This window comes from Nuphar pumila, chromosome 3 (genome assembly GCF_984573655.1).
Source record: "Nuphar pumila chromosome 3, dmNupPumi1.hap1.1, whole genome shotgun sequence".
Taxonomy (NCBI): Eukaryota; Viridiplantae; Streptophyta; class Magnoliopsida; order Nymphaeales; family Nymphaeaceae; genus Nuphar; species Nuphar pumila.
Genome location: NC_143251.1, coordinates 31169199 through 31194008, shown reverse-complemented (window position 1 = coordinate 31194008; position 24810 = coordinate 31169199). Strand labels below are relative to the sequence as shown.

General features: G+C 35.3%; 1 pseudogene; it reads right to left on the bottom strand.

Annotated features, from left to right (window-relative positions):
- The window catches only part of LOC149842491 (protein S-acyltransferase 21-like), a 76183-nt pseudogene extending 53596 nt beyond the window's left edge, over positions 1-22587 (bottom strand).
- Between the last annotated feature and the right edge of the window lie 2223 nt (positions 22588-24810).

Genomic DNA, 24810 nt, shown 5'->3' with positions numbered 1-24810 from the left:
TCCGACGGTAGCAAACGATGGCAAAGGGTGCATCATCAAAGGGAGCTCCTATTACAGTAGACGGTGCATTGTCAAAGGGTGATATGATGGCAACATAGGAGTTTACTGCTTAGGGAAAAAATAAAACATTTGGACTTTTTGAAAAGTTAAGATCATCCTCCTTTTTTTGGATGGAGCACATTTTTGTCATTTTCTCAAACCGTCGTTTCATAGCAAGAATGATGAGAAAGGGTACTTAAGTCTTTGCAACCGCACCAGACTCCGATGGTAGGTGATGCCGACACACATGGGGGATACGAGCCCCACGTGCTTATATACGTGGCGCTCATTCGGACCCTCGAACACGCACTGTAGCAAACCCTGTGTCTTTAGGGGAGAACACACAATACCCTCTCCTTTTTTGGGGTTGCTCGTAAAAACCCCAGGTCTCTTTGGAGTATCACAATATTACTTGCCAATGAGTAAGCTTTTTTTTTTACTCTGAGAAACCACTCTAGCTACAGAGACCTAGACGTGTAGGCTCAACCTGCTGTACTTACGATCGTCAACACAGACCTTCAAGGGCTTACCCCTCGACCCGAGGAAGTCGCCAAACTTCAGCTAACGCAGGAGGTGGCACTCATGAGATTTGGACCTAGATTGCCCGTCAAACAGTCTAGGCTCCATCCCACTACACCAAACCGCTTGGGTCTCTATGAGGAAGTATATTTGCGACTAGCGGCACTTGCGGTTTTGGAACTCACAACTGCCCCTACCATATAAGTGAAACCTTTATGAACTAGTTTTTGCAAAAGCTATGAAATTTAAGCCCTCGTTTGTTCATGCAACTTTCAAGGGAAACCGTTGAGCTGGCCATCCTCTTTTCTTTTCATTTTTTTTCTCACTGTGAATGATACATAAAAAAAAGATCTGAGGTTCTCAAACACTTTATCTTAGAATCTTACTTTTTAAAGATCCCAAATAGATGTAACTATAAAGGAGAACTAAGGTCTTAAAGCATACTTTGAGAACTGAGGGTCAGAAACACACCCTTTGCTACTTACAAGAACACAACCAATATTTTGCGATCAGTCATGTTCACCCTGTCTCAAATTTCTACCTTTCATCCTCGCATAGGTTTTGATTTTAACCTTCATCTATGCCTCTATCCTCATTTTATGTCCTCTATCCCCTGTCCAAACGGGGCAAGGCAGAGCAGGGACCCGTTTTCAGTCAGCCGATTGTCATCCCTAAAGAGTGCTTTAGTATTTTACTAATGGGGATCGAGGACGGGGCAAGGTAGGGCGAGAGAAAGCGTAAGTCTATCCCCACATTCATCCTTGTTTCATGTCCTCCATACCTGGTCCAAACAGGGCTCCATTTTCCCCCGGTCCACTGCCATCCCTAGTCATTCTTCTATTTTTCATCCTTTTTTTGTTTTCTTGTGATACAAATGGATTCCACCATGATTGTTTTGATAATTGATCTCTATGTCACAGGGACATTTCATTTTGGCTTGTCCCTGGTCATGATCATACATGCTGACACATACAGATATTACTTTAATGTTTTTTTATAATTGTGCAGTATTTTTAATAATATTTCAATAAAATGCATTTTTAAATGATTAAACATCAAAAGTAGTTTTTATTTATTAAAAAATCAAACAAATTCGTGTCCTCATGTTTTATTTTCTAAAAAGAAACTTTGATCTTGCAAGTCCAACACATGTACTTAACGTCGTTCCCCTAATAATTTCTTCCACCGTGATCTTGATGGTAGGATGTTCTAAGAAGAGAGGTGAATGAGAATTGATGAGAGAGAGGTTTAGTTTGCAGCGGGGGTGTGATGGGAATTTAATAGACTATTTATTCATTACATTTAAACTAAAGATAGGTAAGTATAGGTACGAACTCAGTCATGTTTGGAGTAAACTAGGCATGTTGTCAAATTGGGTTGTCAAGTATGAACTAAAAATTGGACATGCATTTTAAAAGAATCTTCAACACACTTTATGCTCATGAATCATGAGTAGTGGTGATACTCAAATCAAGCGACCCAAGCTTGTCTTGAACCTTTTTTTTTGTGGGGTTACGCCAAATTTTTATTAAAGATAAAGCAATTACAAAAGATCTCCCATAGAGGGTAGCCAATCCGGTGGCTTGTCCTTCCAAATTAGGTTATTACATGAGCGAAACTTAGAAAGAACTTGTTCCATAGCCAACAGAGACTCTTTGCACAACACCAAATCCACTTGGAAACGTCTAACTGACTTTGAAAAACTAAGATAATGGTAATGATGTTGATAATGAATGAAATGGTAACGACTTTTTTTTTAGGTAAATGATTTTTTTTTTAACTTTAGGTTTTCATGAGGCTTAAAGGGTTAACAAAGAAAGTTAGATATGACATCATTGAATATGAGGCTCACATAAAATAAATTGGGTAAAGAATCATGGGCATCTTTTGCATGAGATCTTTAATTGCGTAGAAAATATTAAAACTTTTTTAGCTTTCTCACTTTTTCACTTTTTTTTTCAATAATACCACTTTTTTGTTCTTTTACCACTACCATTGGGACCTAAGACTATGTGATGATTTTATGAGAAACCACCAAGCCTAGGAGATGAGATGACTCATTCTTTTTTTTGTATTTTCTCATTTTTTTCTTTTTTGCAACATTTTTTTGTGAGAAATCTTTTCTTTTTCTTCTTCATGCTCTCCTTCATAAAATAAAATAAAAAACCCCTCAAGATAAGGCCTGAATGGATATGTTTTGCTTTGTATAATGAGATGACCAACTTAGTCTTTTTTTGAGATATTGAAACAAGACTTAAAGCAAAAAGTATCAGTGCATGAGATTGATAAATCCACACGACTGACCACAGGAGGCAATGAGAAGCAAGGGCAAAGCAAAATAAAGTATTGACATCTTTCAAATTGAAGAATTTTTTCTCTAAGTGAATCATCATGGTAACCATATAACATAAAACTTAACATGCTCATGTATAATTCACCCTTTATTATTTTTAAGCTTCACAATAGAATTTATCATTATATTTTACTACAAGCTCATTCATTTTATGTTCACTTCTCATAAAGAGCTCTACCTTTAAGTTTTCTCTTCACAACAACAGAAAGAAATCAACCACTATTAATGATGCAAGGAGTCTCATAAAATGCACGTGGACTTCTCATATATGCAATGATTTCTTGACAAAATTCATTCAAATGACAAAAATTTTATAGCAAAAGGATAATTCTTTTGGAATTTTTATTTTTATTTTTTTATTTTTTAATTTTTTCCAATTTTGAATTTATTTTTATTTTTATTTTTTGAAATAACTATTTGCAATATATGATCAAACAAGTTACTCATGTTCCCAAAATATGTGAGAATGATGAATGCATGACTTTGGATTGCAAAAAGTTGAAAGTGAACCTGATTTAGATGATGTAGTCTTACCTCCTTTGACTCGTTAGCCTAATCTGGAAAACAATGTGAGCTTTGAGTCTACCCCAACAATAGATTGCACGTGTTGTGAAGACATGTCCATGATAGCTTTCATTTTAAGGTATAATGTTAGTCATATTTCAACTTTGTCCTCCTCCCTTCCAACAATGATATTTCAAGGGATTAGGAATTGGACTTTTGCTTTGGTGTTGTCCCAAACTTAGCTTTGCAAAATGACAGATAATGTTGATCTTCCATATGATTAAAATTTTTGCCTAACCTTTTAGCTCTCTTGACCCAACATAGATTTGCTTTGTATAATGCAAATTGCAGAAGACACTTTTACCATATCGAACAAAAGCGGCAGAAGTTCGAACTAAGATTTCAAAGATTTGAATTCTTCCATGGATACTCTTAATGGTCAAGGTTGAGATCAAAAGATTTAGGAACAACATGAGCATGAGAATTGCAAAGTTGCATCTTTTCTCAACAAATTTCAAGCTACTCTGAGAAATCCCATTAATAGAGCTCTCTTCTTCCTCTAAAGACACATGAGGAGTTTCAACTTTTGAATTCTCTCTGACATAATTTGAAGAGTTTATCCGAGCATGAACATTTGTATATGCCAAATTGGATGAGTCAAAGTCTTCCACTACATCATCATATTTAAAGTCTTTCTCTTCAATGGGATTCTCAAACACCTCTTCTTTCTCTAAATTGGGAGCGTTGGTAGTGGACTAAAGTATCGCTGAACTTTTTTTTTTCTGAAGTCTTGGGAAGATTTTCTTTTAGAGCTTTCGTAGAGGCTTTTTGTAACACTTGTGACTTTTCAGAGTATTTTTAATGTATAAATATTATTGATAAGGATTTTTATGTGAAAAAATATAAAAATACAATTTAATCTAAGTTGAATTATAAAAGATATTTATAAAGAATTCAAGTTTTATTTTTAGTAAAATTCATATTTTAAAATTAAACTTATGAAAAATATAATTTTAACAAGAATAGTTGATAAATTTCATCCAAATAAAATTGAGTATGCTTTTAGATGAATTTAGGTTTAATTTGATATGTATATAATGTGATTTTATTAAATTAGAATTGGTTTTAGATGGATTTGAAATCCAAATTCCAAAATAATATAAAATATTAAATAGGGATTTTATGAAATACAAAACTTAAATTAGTTAGGTTTTATAATATAGTGGAGGTACATAGGGTGGGCGTCCCCTTATGTGGGCCCATCCTATATGGCATTTCATGTTGGAATTTAAGTTTGAAATTTGGTAAGTTAAAACCCTAGAAAATGACTTTCTATGTTTTCTAAAAGAATTAAGTAAAGTAGAAAAGAAGATAAATAAATTAAATATGTTAAAAGCCAACACAAAGGAAACTTTGTATGAACATTTGAGACATAGAGAAGATGTTCTATAAGGTAGGACATGCCATCCTAGTGAACTCTCTTGGCTGAGATTTTGTCTAAAAAGCAATAATAATAAAAGTCAAAACTTACTAAATAAGTTAAAAAGGTTAGTGTATTAGGACCTAAACTACATAGTTTTAATAATTAGTAAGTTAGAAAGCACAAGAGGGGATGTCCCATGCTTGTGGGCCCCCATGTGCTTAGTTGAAACCTCACTAAGAGGTAAGAGATGGTATATCATGATGCATATTATTATATGGCTACATAATATAAGGTTTTATACTTAGTTATATTAATATAGCTAAATAGAATTAAGTAAATTTAGGATCGCTGTCAAGTGAATCACTATCGTCAACACACATATACGATAAATCATTTCTTTTATTGGCATGGTAAATAACAAATCACTGTTGCTTTTATACTGTGATTCATTCAATCATTTCTTTGACTTACTTAACTAATCTGTATCCGTTGTTATATGCATCTTGAGTAAATCGTAGTAAACATATGTGTTGGCTAACACAAATTGATATCTTGCTTATGACAGTGGTGAGCTTATCATCTGGTTGCAATGAAGATGATTATCTCAATCATTGGAGAAGTGAACATTTGTACTAAGGACACACATGAAGAAATGAACATGTGTACTAATGATGCACATGATAAGAAGAGTGCAGGCATTGGATTCACTCTTGACTTGAATGTTCCAGCAGAAGAAATGCAATTCAATAATGAGGTAGACGATCATGACAATACACTTGATAAAGGTGCAGGCACTGGAAATGTACATGATAGTACACTTAACTATGTTCCAGTAGAAGGAATGCAATTTAATAATGAGGAAATTGCATATACATTTTATAATGATTATGCCTTAAAACTTGGCTTCAGTGTTAGAAGGTATTCTTGGTCAAAAAATGCACAGGGTATCATGGTGAGAAAGACATATGTTTGTTCTAAGGAAGGTTGGAAGAAGTCAAGTGAAAATCTAACAAGGATCAAGTCAGACTCAAGATGTGGTTGTCCAGCGAAAATGGTGTTAAAAAGACTTCCGAATGGGAAATGTATAGTTCATACTTTAATCAGTGATCATAACCATAAATTAGCAGCTTCATTTATGACTCCTATGATAAGGTCACATCGTAAAGTAACTGACGCGAAGGCTGTAATTGTTGAAATAACTGATATCACTGACATTGCACCAAGGAAGACATACAATTTATGCACACACATAAATGGTGGTCACGAGAATCTGCCATTCACACCTATGGATCTAAAAAACCACTTGAGAAGGAAGATGACAAATAACATAAAGAATGGTGGAATATGTTGTTTGGTTGATTACTTATAGAAGAAATCAAACAATGACCCTGACTTCTTTAGTACAATGCAATTGGATGAAAATGGATATGTTGTGAATATGTTTTGGGCAGATTCAAAGTTAAGAGTAGATTATGAATGCTTCAATGATGTGCTTGTTTTGGATATGACAGTGAAGATTAATATTGAACAATGTCCATTTACACAGTTTGTCGGAGTGAACCATCACTCACAGAGTTGCATATTAGGCGGTGCTTTTTTATATGTTCAGACCACGGAAACCTTTGAGTGGTTGTTCAGAGTATTTACACATGAAATGAATGGGAAACACCCTGAAGTTGTACTTACAGATGGTGATTACGCAATTTTGGTTGTAGTGTCTCATCGCCTATGTTTGTAACATATCTTTTAAAATGCAACAAAGAACATATGACACATATTTAATCAGAAGACAGGGTTTGATAAAAAGTTTATAAGGTGTGTACTTGAGAGCGTAGACAAGGTCACCTTTATGTCTGATTGGGAGAAAATGATTCAGATGTATGACCTTGAAGACTGTGTGTGGTTAAAAAATTTATAAGCAGACAAAGAGAAGTGGACATTGGCATATGGAAGATAATACTTTTGTGCAGGTATGATAAGCACACAAAGAGCTGAATTTATGCATGCCACACTGAAGAAAACCTTGTATTCATGTTTAACAATGTTTCGCTTCATGGAACAATATGAATTATTTGTAGACGGTCTTAGACAAAATAAGCTTGAACAAGATGTGAAATGCTTCAATACACGCTTGTAATTTTGGGCATGAAAATATTAATGCGACCTGCAGATCTGTATACACTATCTGTATTTGAATGGATTAAGAAAGCGGTTATACAGGTCATGAGCTGTAACATAGAAGGACGTATGCAAACCGAGAATATGCACAAATACTATATTGTATGGGAGAGCGAAGAGCATTCAAAAATGTAAGAAGTACATGTTACATACAATGTTGACAACGGAATAATTGAATGTACGTGCAAAATATATGAATGCAAAGGTATTTTATGTCGTCATGCATTAAAGGTATTTAATCAAGAGAAGATAAAAGAAATATATAAGTCATATTTAATGCGAAGATGGATGAGACAAGCAAGGATTGAACTGCTGGATACAGATAATGTCAATCCATCTGATATTGATGAGAAGTGTCACATAGCCTCCCGTTACCAACAACTATGTAGGTCACTTATGCATGTAACAGATTTGGCATCAAAAAGTTAAGAAGTCTATGTATGCATGAAAAAAGTGTCGAGAAAGTTAGTTGAAAATGTGCAGTTAATTCAACATCAGTCTATTGCAGCTCATGAAGACAAGTCAAAGAAGGTGGGAGTGAACAACAGAGGTGAAAATCATAATTCTCTTGACACACATGAGAAGTTATGCCGAAGCGTAAACATCATCTTCAACAAGTCTGGAGTCAACGTTGTAGATTATGATGGGAAAATTTACCTAGTGAAGGGTATCAAAATGCACTAGAGTTGGTTGACAAGAAAAGGTCTAAGAAACAACCAAGCTTAGGCAAAAGCAACCAAGCCCTTCTCATGAACATGTATGTAATACATTATATTGCTTTTCATATAAATTGCATTACGTGGAGCTTATCAATATCTAACTTTTGTAATTTCCAACATGCAACAATACCCTACAGACGTGCACTACAACATTGAAACCTTCAATCCTCCCAACCAGTTTGAGTGGAATGATAGCATTAGTTTTACAAGTCTTTTGGTATGTAATCAATGTTGGGAGGATGTTTGCATTTCTTATAAAACTTAATATAGTGTCTTATATTATTCTGTTTCATCACAGACTCATATCAATTCGAGAGCGAGCAATAAAACATAGGAATCACGTGTAAATTCTTCAGCTACATAATTGTATTTGATTGTATTAACATGTTCGATCGTTGTAATATGTATCATTCACATGTATAAATCACAAAAACAAATCACGATAGGACAAAAACTGTTATTTTATGAAACTTAAAGAATTTTGGTTGTAAGTCGATTTGTATTTATCAAGTTACCTAGATTTCTAGTTTACCAATAAACATCGTGTCGATTTATTTTTTCTTCCTTTTTTTGTCTTTTATCAGTCGTTGTGTAAATCGCGATAGGACATATCGTTGACATAGACAAAGCTCGTCAATGCAAATTGCGATAAGATAAATCTTTTCCGTTTTATGTTTGTGGCTGTACAAATCATTACAATGAAATTGATTTGCAATTGTTACTTAAATTGGTATCAAGTTGTAAATCGATTTGTAGTTTACCAATAAACATTGCGTCGATTTGTTTTTTCTTTCTTTTTTGTCTTTTATCAGTCATTGTATAAATCGCTATATAACATATCATTGACATAGACAAAGCTCATAAAAGCAAATCACGATAGGACAAATCTTTTGTGCTTTATGTTTGTGGCTGTACATATCATTTTCGGACACCACCTCTATGAAAAATAATTTGTGATCAGACACTTCCTCTTGACATAGCTCGTAAAAGAAAATCATAATCAGATATTCAAACGGATTTGGTTCGATTGTTGGATGGGTTTAGGTGGGATGACTGTACAGATCATGATAGAATACCTTCTATAAAAAACAAATCACGATCTCTTATAGTACTGGTTGCAAGCCAATCGGTATCAAGCAAATAGCGATAGCACGTAGTCCTTATATGTACAAATTGTTTCAGCCTTTTATAAATGTTTGTGCAAATCGTTTCAGCCTTTTATGAATCATTATATAAATCGTGATAGGAAGACAACTCATAAAAGCAAATCATAATTTTCACAGTACACAATGCTAAACACTTGTTTAATTTTTATTTACAAAGGTTGATCATTACAACGATTTATTCAGTGACATTTGTGTGCTACACTTATTAAAATAGATTTATACACTTATAGAATGTCATGTTACAAAAAAGAATTATAGAATTACAACAAAGAATTACAGAATCCCAATAAATAATTAACAGGACGTCAATTTGTATTTATAAAGTTACCGCAACAGCGATATCGATATGTTTGTAAAACCCTAATATAGATATGTGTAAAACCTTATTCTATGTAAAACCTTACCCGGCCCGTTGTTCAGGTCTAAAACCCTATTCTATTTAACCTCTGCGGCAGTGCAACTTCTTTTTTCTCTTTCGCCTTCGTCTTCTTCTTCTTCTTTGTATTTTTCTTTCTTCTTTGTTCTTCTGTGTTCCTTCTACCTGTCCTTGATAGGTGAGGTTCGAAGCTTATGCAGAATATAATGACCATAATCATCCTCAATCATTGTCGTCATACCGGAGCAAGCACAAATATTATGCTTGATAGACAGGGGGTGATGCTGATGACCATCTATTTGATCTATTCCTACTGCCTAATCTGCCTAATCTTTGATATACTTCAAGACAAGTATGATACAGTGCTTAAGGCTCTATACTTCTCTCTAAAGTAGTGCACAATAATTTTTTATATACTCCATCATTCGCAAACTATAGTTCATAGTTAGAAAAGTTTCTGCCTAATCTTTGATATACTTTATGACAAATATGCTACAGTCGTGTGATCTTCATCTTCTCCATATGTTGGTATCCCATACATTCTGCAGTTTCATCAGCTATGCCTTGAGCTTTCTACACAAGTAAGTTGTATTTCATGCGCACCTGGATTGCATTAGAAACACATCATTGTTTGGATGTATCTTCAGCTGCACATAAGAATCAACCTCAGTCTGAGGAAAATGGTGCAGTGGGCTGCCATTGCTAATGAGCTCGTTTGCTTGGAGAGAATGTATCCTCAGTTGCACATAGAATCGCTTTGTAGCAAGAAATGAACTCGACGATGAACGATATGGATGTTTTGGTGATCTCTTCTGTAAAAATAGGAGTCTCTAAAAGATAGATATCGTTTGACATAAATATCTTTCTGTAAATAGCTTTTCACACCTGGATTGCATTAGAAGCATATCACTATTTGGACATGGAATTCATATTGGTGATGATATATGTCTTCTTTGATGATAATGGTCATGTATTGTATCTAAGCCAAACCATTGGTCATGATGTATTATAACTAAATACTAATATTTTTTATAAATGAATGTGGTTGTAAATCATGTGGATTTGTAGTTATGAAGTTATCGGGAGAACAATATGTCTTTGTTTGTCTTTATGAACAAAAATGATTTGTATTTAAGAAGTTAACTCGATTTGTATCATTGAAGTTATCTCGATTTGTACTTTACTAATTTTAAACGGGACATCGATTTGTACCGTTGAATTAGTCATTATGTAAATCGCTATAGAACATATCGTACAAATTGTTACAGCATGTAACCTCCATACGTACAAATCATTTCAGCCTTTTATCATTTTTTGTATAAATCATGACAGGAAGACCGTAAAGGCAAATCATAATTTTCACTATACACAACGCTAACCACTTTTACAATTTTTATTTATGAAGGGCAAACATTACAATGATTTGTTCACATAGACAAAGCTCGTAAAAGCAAATCACGATAGGACAAATACTATTATTCTATAAAACTTAAAGAATTTTGATTGTAAGTCGATTTGTATTTATCAAGTTACCTAGATTTGTAGTTCACCAATAAACATCGTGTCAATTAGTTTTTCTTTATTTTTTTTGCCTTTTATAAGTCATTGTGTAAATCATGATAAGATAAATCCTTATACATATAATGTATTTGAATCGTTATATAATACAGTATTCTATAGCGATTTCACAATGACGTCTATATCAGAGACAACAATTTGCCTTTGCTACAAATAACAGTCCAACTTATTGGCGTGTTTAGTATAATTAAAATTTTATTTCAACCCAGAGAGATTTACATAATTTGTATACACAGTCTTACAAAATTTGTATACACAGTCTACAAAATCTGGTAGAAATCTTTGTACATCATATTACTCATGGGGGGTTGCATCGTTCATTGCCTTTTAGGTATTCTTGTTGCCTGAGTTTTTTTCTCTTCCGTAATTAGAAACTCTGTCAATTTTTTGCATAGTTTTGTGTGGAATCAAGGTATATCATCCTGTAATAAAAAGGTAATGTGACACCAATATATAAATTGAGTCCCCAATAATAGAGGATAATAAAACATGTTTAAGTGTAGAGTATACAACGGAGAAATCAAGTTCTTGTCTATTGTATATTGCTTCAATATACTTCATTACAAATACGCCACAATCAATGCCATTATTTTATAAAGAAGCATGGTCTGCACAACGCAACCTTCACTTACCAATGTCGACACCCAAAACGTCTTTGACGAATCCCTCCTGTGGTTAATGCAGAAGCAAGTAAATTTTGGGCCACCGTACAAGATACAATACACTATAGATAGAAACTTATCAAATGCATAAAGTCACATTGTACATCAGTGTGAAAGTTCAATGAGTTATAGCACCATAGTTGTTTTTTCTGTAAATCCATCATATATAAGAGCCAATGCTTAGAAGTTTGCTAGAGTGTAGGAATCAATATTTGCAAATCAATACAATATCTTACAAATCGATAATACAAATCGTGTTAGGACTGCTATGCCTAAACCTTGGACAAGATGTTTCTTCACTTACCTTTTCACTTGACCAAAAGTCTTCTCAGTGATCATCGTTACCCCAACATGGTAGTCTATCTTGAAATCCAATGAAGTATGGCATTCACAGATGAAACTCTATTGAACGAAACAGTGATAATAGTAAGGTTAAAACGCGAAGCAACAAGAGTAAATAAAAATAATAAACATATAAGAGAACCGATATACTATGAAATAAGGGGTGATGACACATCTAGTATTGATTGTTGTGTTACTTTGAATATACATGATGAAATCAGATATAGTTTGTTTGCATCAAATATGCACGTGTTCACGTATATACCCATGGCATACGTAAATATATAACTGATAGTGGTTTTATACATATAAAATTACTGATAGTGTTTTCTTTTGCAAATTCATCTTGCAGCTGATTGATGTTATCGTGGAGCTCTTTGTTGAGTTTTTGGGCACCTTTTTTTGTAGATATTCCACTAACATTAGCAGAATATTTAATAAACGATATTGAAATTCATTTATACAGTACATAACACAAATCAAATATATGCTATAAAAGAGACAAATTTTAAAGAAACTCGTCACGAGGTTTAGACAATATATGCCTTATTTGCCATCGCTGATCGTGTAGCTATCGTCATCTCCTTCCTCATCATTGATACCCCATTTATGATGAAGCAAGTTATATGTTCGACCCACGAACACATCGTTTATAAATGAAACATTGGTTTATTTGTTCCTTACTCATGAAGCAAAGCGAAGCGACACACTCTTGAACTTGTGCGACATGCCATTCGTTTATAAAGGAAACGTCGTTTCATATATCGCTTATTTTAAAAAATCGTGCACAAATAAATTACATTGTGCATTAATTAAATTAAAAAACATCATTTTGTCTGCCTTTTACAAAACTCGACAACTAAGCCTTGATTTTCATTTACAAAGGGCGAACATTACAACAATTTGCTCACATAGATAAAGCTTATAAAAGCAAATCACGATAGGACAAAAACTGTTATTCTAAGCAAATCATGATAGGACAAAAACTAAGCAAATCAAAATAGGACAACTAAGCAAATCGTGGTTAAAGAATTTTGGTTATAAGTCGATTTGTATTTATCAAGTTACCTAGATTTATAGTTTACCAATAAACATTGTGTCGATTTGTTTTTTCTTTTTCTTTTTCGTCTTTTATCAGTCATTGTATAAATCAGGATAGGACATATCGTTCACATAGACAAAGATCATCAACGCAAATTGCGATAGGGCAAATCTTTTCTACTTTATGTCCATGGATGTACAAATCGTTATAGCGAAATCGATTTGCAACTATTACTTAAAGCGTTATCAAGTTGTAAATCGATTTATATTTATCAAGTTACCTCAATTTTTACTTTATCTAGTCTAAACATTGTCTCGATTTGTTTATTATTATTTTTTTCTACCTTTTATTAATCAGTCATTGTGTAAATCGTGATAAGACATATCGTTCACTTAGACAAAGCTCGTAAAGGCAAATCATAATAGGATATTCAAACAGATTTGGTGGGATGAGATGTATTCGATTGTGTGATGGGTTTAGGTGGCGGAGTGATTGGACTGGGTTGGTTGTGAGACCCGTTTAACTCTCATAAAATCCAAACTCAATATAAACTATTATATATATACACATATCTATCTATATATATATATATTTTAATTAAATTTATTTGGTTATCAAATGAACCCAAATTCTATTTATTTAAGAGGATCCATTTGGAATTTAGATAGGTCCAAAACTTAAACCCTAAACCCCAAAACCTAAAACCCTAAACCCTACAACATAAAACCCTAAACCCTTAAACCCTAAACACCAAAACCTGCATCCTAAACCCTAAACACCAAAACCTACATCCGAAACCCGTAAAACCCAAAAACCTAAACCCTAAACCCTAAACCCTACAACATAAAACCCTAAACCCTAAACACCAAAACCTACATCTTAAACCCTAAACCCTAAACCCTAAACCCTACAAAAAAAACCCTAAATCCTAAATCCTAAACCCTAAACACCAAAACCTACATCTTAAACCCTAAACCCTAGATTCTAAATCCCTAAACCCTAAACCCGTAAAAACCTAAAACCTAAACCGTAAACCCCAAACCCTAAACCCTACAACATAAAACCCTAAATCCTAAACCCTAAACACCAAAACCCTAAAACCCAAAACCCTAAACCCTAAACCCTAAACCCTAAACCATAAAACCCTAAACTCTAAACTCTAAACCCTAAACCCTAAATTCTAAATCCCTAAACCCGTAAAACCCCAAAACCTTAAACCTAAAACCCAAACCCCAAAACCTAAACCCTAAACTCTAAACCCTAAACCCTACAACATAAAACCTTAAACCCTAAACCCCTAAAACCCTAAACCCTAAATACCAAAAACTACATTCTAAACCCTAAAACCCTAAACCCTAAATTCTAAATTCCTAAACCCTAAGCCCATAAAACCCTAAACCCTAAACACCAAAAACTACATTCTAAACCCTAAAACCCTAAACCCTAAATTCTAAATCCCTAAACCCTAAACCCATAAAACCCCAAAACCTTAAACCTAAACCCTAAGCCCGTAAAACCCATATACCTTAAACCTAAACCCTAAACCCTAAATTCTATAAAAAATAGGTGTGCAGATCGTGATAGAACTCCTATAAAAAAAATCGAGATCTCTTATAGAACTGGTTGCAAGCCAAACTGTATCATGCAAATCATGATAACACATAACCTTTATACGTACAAATTGTTTCAGCCTTTTATCAATGTTTGTGCAAATCGTTTCAATCTTTTATCAATCATTGTGTAAATCGTGATAGGAGGACAACTCGTAAAAGCAAATCATATTTTTTACATTATATAACACTAAACGCTTATATAATTTTTATTTACGAAGACCAATCACTACAATGATTTGTTTAGTGGCATTTGTGTGCTACACTTATTAAAATAAATTTATACACTTATAGAATGTCACGTTACAGAAAAGAATTATAGAATTATAACAAAAAACTCTAGAATCTCAACAAATAATTATCAGGACATCGATTTGTATTTATGAAGTTACCATGACAATGATATGACTTTGTTTGTTTTTGTGAACGATATTGATATATTTGTAAAACCCTAATATAGATCTGTGTAAAACCCTATTCTATGCAAAACCCTACCCGACCCGTTGTCCAAGTCTAAAACCCTAATCTATTTAACCTCTCTTCCTCTTTTCTGCAGCAGCGCAACTTCTCCTTCTTCTTCTTTTTTCTTCTTCGCCTACATCTTCTTTTTCCTTGTATTTTTCTTTCTTCTTTGTTCTTCTGTGTTCATTCTACCTGTACTTGATGGATGGGGTTTGATGCTGATAATATAATTGTTTCACGCCATGAGGAAAGATCTGTATAATCTTTGATGATAATTATGGTGGTTATCTTCTATGTATACATTGATATATTCATGACACATACGACTCTGATGTATTTGTCGTGAAGCATATCAAAGCTTACGCAGAATATAACGACCATAATCATTCTCAATTGTTGTCGCCATACCAGAGCAAGCACAAATATTCTGCATGATAGACAGAGGGTGATGCTAATGACCATCTATTTGATCTATTCCTACTGTCGAACCCTGCATCATTCGCAAACCATCAATCGCAGTTAGAAAAATATCTGCCTAATCTTCGATATACCTCATGGCAAATATGCTACAGTCGTGCGGGCTCCATCTTCTTTGCTTGTTGGAATCTATACCATATGCAACTTCGTCAACTCTGCCTTGAAGCTTTCTGCACTAGCAAGTTGGATTTCATGTGCACCTGGATTGCATTCGAAGCACATCACTATTTGGACGTGGGAGTGATGCTGATGATGATTTTTGTTTTCTTTGATGATGATGGTCATGTATTGTATCTAAGCCAAACCATTGGTCATGATGTATCATTGAAGTTACCTCAATTTGTACTTTACTAAGTCTAAACATCATGTCAATTTGTTTATTGTTTTTCCTTTTTGCCTTTTATGAATAAGTCATTGTGTAAATCGTGATAGGACATATTGTTCACATAGACAAAGCTCGTAAAAACAATTCATGATAGGACAACCCGTATCAAGCAAATCATGATAGCACATATTGTTACAGTGAAATTGATTTGCAACTAAGTCTAGATTTGTAGTTTACTAAGTCTAAACATCGTGTCGATTTGTTTATTGTTTTTCTTTTCTGCCTTTTATGAATCAGTCATTGTGTAAATCATGATAGGACATATTGTTTACATAGATATAGCTCATAAAAGCAAATGCGATAAGAAAAATATTATTATTTTATAAAACTTAAAGAATTGTGGTTCTAAGTTGATTTGTATTTATCAAGTTACCTAGATTTGTACATCACCAATAAACATCGTGTCAAATTGTTTTTTCTTTCTACTTTTTGCCTTTTATCAGTCATTGTGTAAATCACGATAAGGCAAATCATTGTACATATACTTTATCTGAATTGTTATAGCAAATATTGTCCCAGAGCGATTTACACAATAATGTCTGTATCGTTTAAGTTAACTCGATTTGTACTTTACTAAGTCTAAACATCATATCGATTTGTTTATTATTTTTCTTTTCTACCATTTATGAATCAGTCATTATGTAAATCATGTTGAAACATATCATTCACTTAGACAAAACTCATAAAGGTAAGTCACCATAGGATATTCAAATGGATTGGTTCGATTATTTGATGGGTTTAGGTGGGATGGCTGTACAGATCGTGATAAAACACTTTCTATAAAAAATAAATTATGATCCCTTATAGAACTGGTTGCAAAGCAATTAAAATCAAGCAAATCACGATAACATGTAGTCTTTATACGTACAAATCATTTCAGCCTTTTATCAATGTTTGTGTAAATCACGATATGAAGATAGCTTATAAAAGTAAATCATAATTTGCACATTACACAACGCTAAAAGCTTCTTAGATTTTTTTTATGAAGGGCGAACATTACAATGATTTGTTCAGTGGCACTTGTGTGTTACACTTATTAAAAAAAGAATTATACATTTATAGAATGTCATGTTACAAAAAAGAATTATAAAATTACAACAAAGAATTATCAAATTACAACAAAGAATTATCGGGATAAAAAAATCATATAATGTTTATTCAGTGGTACTTGACGACTCAGATGGACTAACATACAAATCATCTCTTTCTTTCTCTTGGTGGACTCTCTTTCCTTGGTGGCCTCTTGGTTCCCTCGATGTTATTATTAACACTGGTTATCATCTCTATCAGTGTATCATGTTGTGACCGCATTTGTCTTCTCAAATTCTTCACCTGCTTTCGTAACTCCTTATTCTCCTCTTCAATATCTCTAAGCTTGTGGCAGAGACTACCTTCTTTTTTGTGAGTTGTGTTAGCTCCTCATTGTGTACTGCAACTAAGGGAATCATTGTTGTAGCCAGAGGGATATGATGAACGTGTTTTATATGCTGGGAGACAACATGATGGGGGACAAGAGGGATGCATGGGTTGCCAATATTTCCACGTTGCTTATTCTCAATCTCTACATTTCGATGCATGAGTTCCCAATATTTTTTGAAATAGTTAGGGTCATATTATTGTTCATTATAATCATATGCTATGACACAAATACCTTATTTGTTTCAGCTATCCAATTGTTCCCTGAAGCGTTTGTGCCAATTCATGTTACTGACCCCACCACTATTCATCTTCCTTCTCACTTCCACAAACTGCTTTGGGGTAGACTATCACAAGCCAGTTTGTAGAAGAACTCGACTACCATGCTGCAACTCGGCTTCATAATTGCTAAATAGCCAAATATCGCAGCCAGACAGTCTCACAGCCAGAGCAACAACTTCTTGATCTTCGTCCTCCCTATCTTCATACGGTCTCCACACAACCTGTATATTTGTGATTATGGTTTAGTTATAAACATAATTATTCATGCTAATGAATGCTAAATATTAAACTAATTTATAATAATGAGTGCTAAATACATTACAATGAATGTTACTAATAAGAGCTTTGTATTAAAATGATTTACACTAATGAATACTACATATTACAACGATTTATAATAACGGATGCTAAATGCTAAAACAATGACGCCTTTTACTAATGAAGAAAAAATCATGCAATGATCATTACTTAAAAATGCTAACAATTACAATGATTTACACTAATGAAAGTTAAATGCTAAAGCGATAACGATTTATACTAAAGAATACAAAATCCTGCAATGATCATTACTTAAGAATGCTAATGATTACAATGATTTATACTAATGAAAGTTAAATGCTAAAGTGATAACGATTTGTACTAAAGAATACAAAATCCTGCAACGATCATTACTTAAGAATGCTAACGATTACAACGATTTACACTAATGAAAGTTAAATGATAAAGCAATAACAATTTATACTATAGAATACAAAATCATGCAACGATCATTACTTAAGAATATTAAACATTAGAACAATTTGTACTAACAAAGACAAAATCCTACAATGATGATTACTTAAGAATGCTAAACATTTCAATAATTTGTACTAATAAATGATAAATGATGAAACGATTATAAACGATTTTAAACCATTTAACTCATTTAATTGTAGACCATCTAAAATGAACTTAGCATTATCTTTGTTGACATTTATTCTAGCCCACCGACCGATATTTGGAAAACCACAAATCGCAGGGCCACAGTAAGGATACAAGGTGACAATATGCTCCCACAACCAGGCCTACAAAATCAATATATTAGTAAGACTATAATCTTCAATGATCTTAGTCTAAAACTATAAAATATGTACTAAACAATTACCTGGACAAATGGCCAAAACCCTGCAACGGTTTTTGTACCCTTACTCGCACGGTAAAGTTGACTGTACAAGTGTGCGAGCATAGCAGCACCCCATGCATAGTTGGCGACTTCATCTAAGTCTTCCAAGAACGGCAGCCACATGTAACTTGTCCTCGAACTAGATAAATCAGAAAATAAAGTAGGTCCAAAAAAATAAAGAAAAAAGCCGCGCAACTCTTGGCCAGCTCTTTCAGATGCACATGTAGCAGACCAACCTTTCCATTTATTACGAAAAAAAAAACTTTCATCGATGTGGAATTGCTTCCACCAGAAATACATTGACTCTAGTCCTCCATCGACATTCCTAGAAGGGCCACACACTTATCCCTTGCGTTATAGTTTGAATCCCATAATAGGACAACACTTCCATGGCACTTAAGGCCCGTAATCCTCGCAACATCTTCTAGGGTCATAGTGATCTTAAAAGAATCAAATTGGAATGTGTTTGTCTTATGATTCTACTTATTTACGAGGTAGGTCATGGTGTTTCAGCACGTTTCAAAATAATGCTAGTCCAAAAGGCTGTCGAAATGCATATTTTGTAATCAATCCTTCTGATATTCACTCGGTTGTCCATACCATGACAAAACTACAGGCCACTGACACCGTCCTCTGAGCTTTTCACTTGGTGCTCTACTTCTTTTCTGACATTCCTATAACACAAAATAACATATTATTCATATCAAATCAAAATTAGTCTTATTTGTACTTCTACACGTCAATGTACACAGTAATCACTATAAATAATAATAATTGCACACTCGCTATTACAGTAATCGCCATATATAATCATACCTATAACAGTAAATCATTCACAGTAATCGCTATCACCGTAATCAATATACATAGTAATCGCTATCACAGTAATCGTTATACATAATATCTATCACAATAAATCATTCACAGTAATTACTATACGTAGTAATCACTATCACATTAATAGCTATACATAGTAATCGCTATCACATTAATAGCTATACATAGTAATTGCTATCACAGTAATCACTATACATAATAATACTATCATAGTAAATTGTAACATATATAATTGATTTGCGTACCTTGGTCACACTTTCTCCTCTTCATCCTCTCCCTCCATTCTCTGCCTTTCTTGTTGCTCCATCATTCGCTCCTCCTCCTCCCTCATCTACCTTTCTTGTTCCCCATTCATTCTCTCCTCCTCTGCCTTTCTTGTTCTCCATTCATTCTCTCTTCCTCTGCCTTTCTTATTGCTCCTTCGCTCCACCGCCTCCTTCCTCTGCTTTTCTACTTCTTCATTCTTTTCTATTTTCTTCTTTTCCTCCTCCTGCTTTTTCCTTCCCTTCTCTTCCTCCTTCTGCTTCTTCCTTTCCCTTTCCTTCTCTTTTTCCTCCTGCTTCTTTTTTTCTCTTTCCTTCTCTTCCTCGTCCTCATTCTCCTTCCTTTGCCTTTCCTTCTCTTCCTCCTCCTTCTTTAATTGCCTTTCCTTCTCTTCCTCCTCCTCCTTATTCTTTCTTTGCCTTTCCCTCTCCTCATTCTCCTTCTTCATTTGCCTTTTCTTCCTTTGCTTTTCATTCTTCTCCTCCTTCTTCCTTGCTCTTTCCCTCTCCTCCACCTTTTTCCTTTGTCTTTCCCTCTCCACCTCCTCCTTTTTCATTTGCCTTTTCTTCATTTGCTTTTCATTCTCCACCTTCTTCTTTTGCTTTTCCTTCTCTTTGTCATTCTTTTTCTTCTTCATCTTTAGTTCTTCCTCATGCTTCCTTTGCTCTTCAACCTCAATATCTGATGGATAATGCTCCACATTATACAATTCCAACACTTTGTCCTTGTCTTTATCAATCTCAATCTTCATTATATTTTGGTAACTTTCATAACGCTCATATAGATGGGACTGACAGATAATTTCTCTAATAGTCATCCCATCGAACGACTGGAGATTTCTTGTATGTCGAGCTTTGGACATTGCTAACCTGCACAATACATAAATTTAATCGCATCATTATATGTTACAATCGCCTCCCCAAGTATATAATAATATAAATTATCCCATTTGTTAAACAATCACCAACATTACAAATCATCGTAATATTTGGCTTCATAAGTAAACATCGTTGTAAGATTTAGCAAACTTAAGTATAAATCGATGTAACTTCATAAATACAAATTGCTACTACTTTAAATATATAAATCGTTGTTGCTTCAAACTTGCAAATCATTGTAGAAATCGAACCTTCATAAGTACATATCGTTGTAACATTTAGGCTTCACACGTAAACATTGTTGTACGATTTATCAAACTTAAGTACAAATCATGGTAATTTCATTAAATCGTTACTACTTCAAACGTATAAATCGTTGTTGCATCGAACGTATAAATCGCTACTCCATTAAATGCATAAATCATTGCTGCATTCCAACGTACAAATCGTTGTAGAAATTTAGCATTCATAAGTACATATCATTGAAATGTTTGGCCTTCATAAGAACAAATCATTCTAACTATTTTTTGATGCCTAGAAGGTGGATAGGTATAAATCGATTTATTTCAGTATGAAAATAAGTGTTATTTAACATGAATAGTACAACCAGTTGTAAGATTTAGCATTCAGATTTACAAATCGATTTGTTTGCATAGCGAAACCTTACACGAAACTCACTGAAATGATAGGAGTTTTGGTAATCCGACAGTGGAGGAGAAATACCCAGAAGGTAGACACAACCGATGGTGGCAACGATGTTGCCACTGCACAGACGATGATAAATGATGCTCTGACGATAGAAGACAACGACAAAGGGTACTCCAGCGACAACAGATGACGTCAAAGGTTGCTCCAGCGACAACAAACAATGACAAAGTGTGTTCTGGCGGTAGCAAGCGACGACAAAGGGTGCTTTGGTGGCAACAAACGATGACAAAGAGTGCTTCGATGGCAACATACGACGACAAATGGTGCATCGTCAAAGGGAGCTCTTGTTACAGTAGATGGTGCAAAAGTTTATTGCTTAGGGCAAAAACAGAACGTTTGGACTTTGAAGAGTTAACATCATCATCGATTTTCTGGATGCAGGATATTTTTATCCTTTTTTCGAATCGTCGTTTCTCTTTTTTAGATGAAAGACATTTTTGCCTTTTTTTTTGAACCGTCATTTCATGACGGGAATGGCGGGAAAGGATACTTAAGTCTTTGTAATAACACTGGACTCTGACGCTAAGTGATGCTGACACACACGGGGATACGAGCCTCACATGCTTATATACGTGACACTCATTCAGACCTGAACACCGAATGTTTGCTACAGTGCATCTTTGGGATGGGAACATATAACCTGCTTGGGACAGAGAGAGAGAGAGAGTATTTTTGGGGTTATCAAAGAAAGAATATCCTACGGTTTGTGGCAAGTTCACGTCGAATCGTTGGGTGGCATCTTAGCAGTTTCATGATAAAAAAGGGAGTATTTTTTTCAAGGACTTTGTTGCATTCTGATCATCATAAGAACGAAATCCAGTGGGCGCTAACGCTCACCCAACAACCAGAATGCAACACTCGTCTTGGATGGGTTCGACAAAAAAAAGTCTCATAATGGATCTCATGCACCGTTAACCCCACCCCCTCTAGCAAAGCGGCCATAGCTGCTACTGGGTGCCGCTCATCATCGGGCAGTTCAAAGAAAAGCAACCCTTCTCATCAACGAGACCCACCAGAGAAAGAGAAAGAAGGATGCCTAAAAGATGGTGTTGGACTGCGGCCGTTGATAGCCAGTGGTGCTCGATCTGTTGAGGGCCAACCAGAACCACCACTGCCACCACCACCAGTTGAGGGATTTTTGCATAGAACGACGATCTGTAAGTGCAGCTGAATGCGTATAAGCGGCAGTTGGAGTCGATAGACATACAGAAGGGAGGAGGGAGGAGGGAGTGGGGGGATCAGAAGCAAGTTATATGCCCCCCCCGAACAGGGGAGTTAGCTACATCTCATGTTCGGGGGTCTCAAAGAGCACCACGTATGTAAGCATGTGTGTCTCGTATCCCCATGTTTGTCAGCATTAATTAGCATTGGAGTTTGATGCGATTGCAAAGACTTAAGTACCCTCTCCTCCATTGGTGCAAAAAAAAATGACGGTTCTTGAAAAGGAGTGGTTGTAAAGACTTAAGTGCCCCGAAGATGATTATTTAAGACCCAGTCTCTGCACTGCAGAATTATTCGAGTAAGAAATCTCCTCTGGAGGAGGCCATGAACATCAACCCTCTCACACTCTCTCTCCCTTCTATTTCTGCTTCTGTGCACATCCAGTAGAAGATCCTACATTGCTTCATCAAGCACCGACTGACCTGCACATTGACTGTTGTGGAGCTTGATTCAGAGTTTTTACCCTTATAGGAGGAGGGTTTGGGGGCTCATCCCAGCGTGAGTAGCATCATTCAACTAAATGAGTTGTAGATCCTGATTCAGAGTTTTTACTCTTACAGGAGAGGGGTCTCGGGGCTCCTCCCAGCATGGGTAGCATCATTCAACTTGAAGAGTTGTGAAGTCTGATTCAGAGTTTTCACCTTTACAGAAAGGGGGGTCTGAGGTCTCCTCTCAGCGTGGGTAGCATCATTCAACTTGAAGAGTTGTGGAGTCTGATTCAGAGTTTTTACCCTTACAGAAGGGGGGTCTGAGGGCTCCTCCCAGCATGGGTAGCATCATTCAATTTGATGGGTTGTGGAGCTTGATTTAAAGTTTTTGCCCTTATAGGAGGAGGGTTTGGGGACTTCTCCCAACGTGGATAGCATCGTTCAACTTGATTCGTTGTGGAGCCTGATTCAGAGTTTTTGTCCTTACAAGAGAAGGGTTTGGGGGCTCCTCCCAGCGTGGGTAGCATCGTTCAACTTGATTCGTTGTGGAGCCTGATTTAGAGTTTTTCCCCTTACAGGAGGGGGGTCCGGGGGCTCCCCCCGGCATGGGTCCCGGGTGTCGTGGTAAAAAAATGCACAGGGTATCATGGTGAGAAAGACATGTTTGTTCTAAGCAAGGTTGAAAGAAATCAATGGAAAATCCAACAAGGAGCATGCCATAATCAAGATGTGGATGTCAAGCGAGAATGGTGTTGTGCAACTCAAATAACACAAAATAATAAGGGTCTGGTTTTTAGTTAAAATGATGAATGAAATGACAATAGAAATTGCTTAAAATTTACAGGAATAAACTAAACTCAATAACAAAGACACCACTTTTTTACGGATTTAGAATATGACCTCCGGTTAGGGAATATGGCCCTGACAAGTTGGTCCTAATTCGGGTAGCGATTTGCTTACTGAATAACACTACAAATCGCTATAGTGATTTGCGAAAGACACTACAAATCGCTATAATAAGATTCAAAAACACTATAAATCGCTATAGCGATTTGCAGAAGACACTACAAATCGCTATAGCGATTTGCGGAAGACACTACAAATCGCTATAGTGAGATCCAAAAACACTATAAATTGCTATAGCGATTTGTGGAAGACACTACAAATCACTATAGTGAGATCCAAAAACACTATAAATCGCTATAGCGATTTATGGAAGACACTACAAATCGTTGTTGAAAAGCCGGATAACACTATAAATTGTTGTGGGGCTCGTTGAAGACCAAAAAATACTTCAAATCGCTGTAGGAAAGCCCGATAATACTACAAATCGCTGTTGGAAGGCCCCAAAAAAATTTGGTCTGGAGGGCGCTGCCCCCCGAGCCTGGCGGCCCCCCCTGGGATCCGCGCCTGGGGGGAGCTTCCGGACCCCCCTCCTGTAAGGGCAAAAATTCTAAATCAGGCTCCACAACTCATCAAGTTGAATGATGTTACCCACGCTGGGAGGAGCCCTCAAACCCCCTCTTGTAAGAGCAAAAACTATGAATCAAGCTCCACAACTTATCAAGTTGAATGATGCTACAGTCAGTGTGCAGGTCAGTCGGTGTTTGATGGAGCAATGTAGGATCGTCTGTTGGATATGCACAGAAGTAGAGAAAAAAGAGAGAGAGAGTGAGAGGGTTGATGTTCATTACCTTCTTTAGGGAAAACTCTTTGCCTCCCTTAATTTCTTCTCTAGAGAGAAAGAGAGGGTTTTACAGTGTTTTACGGAGAAAGAAG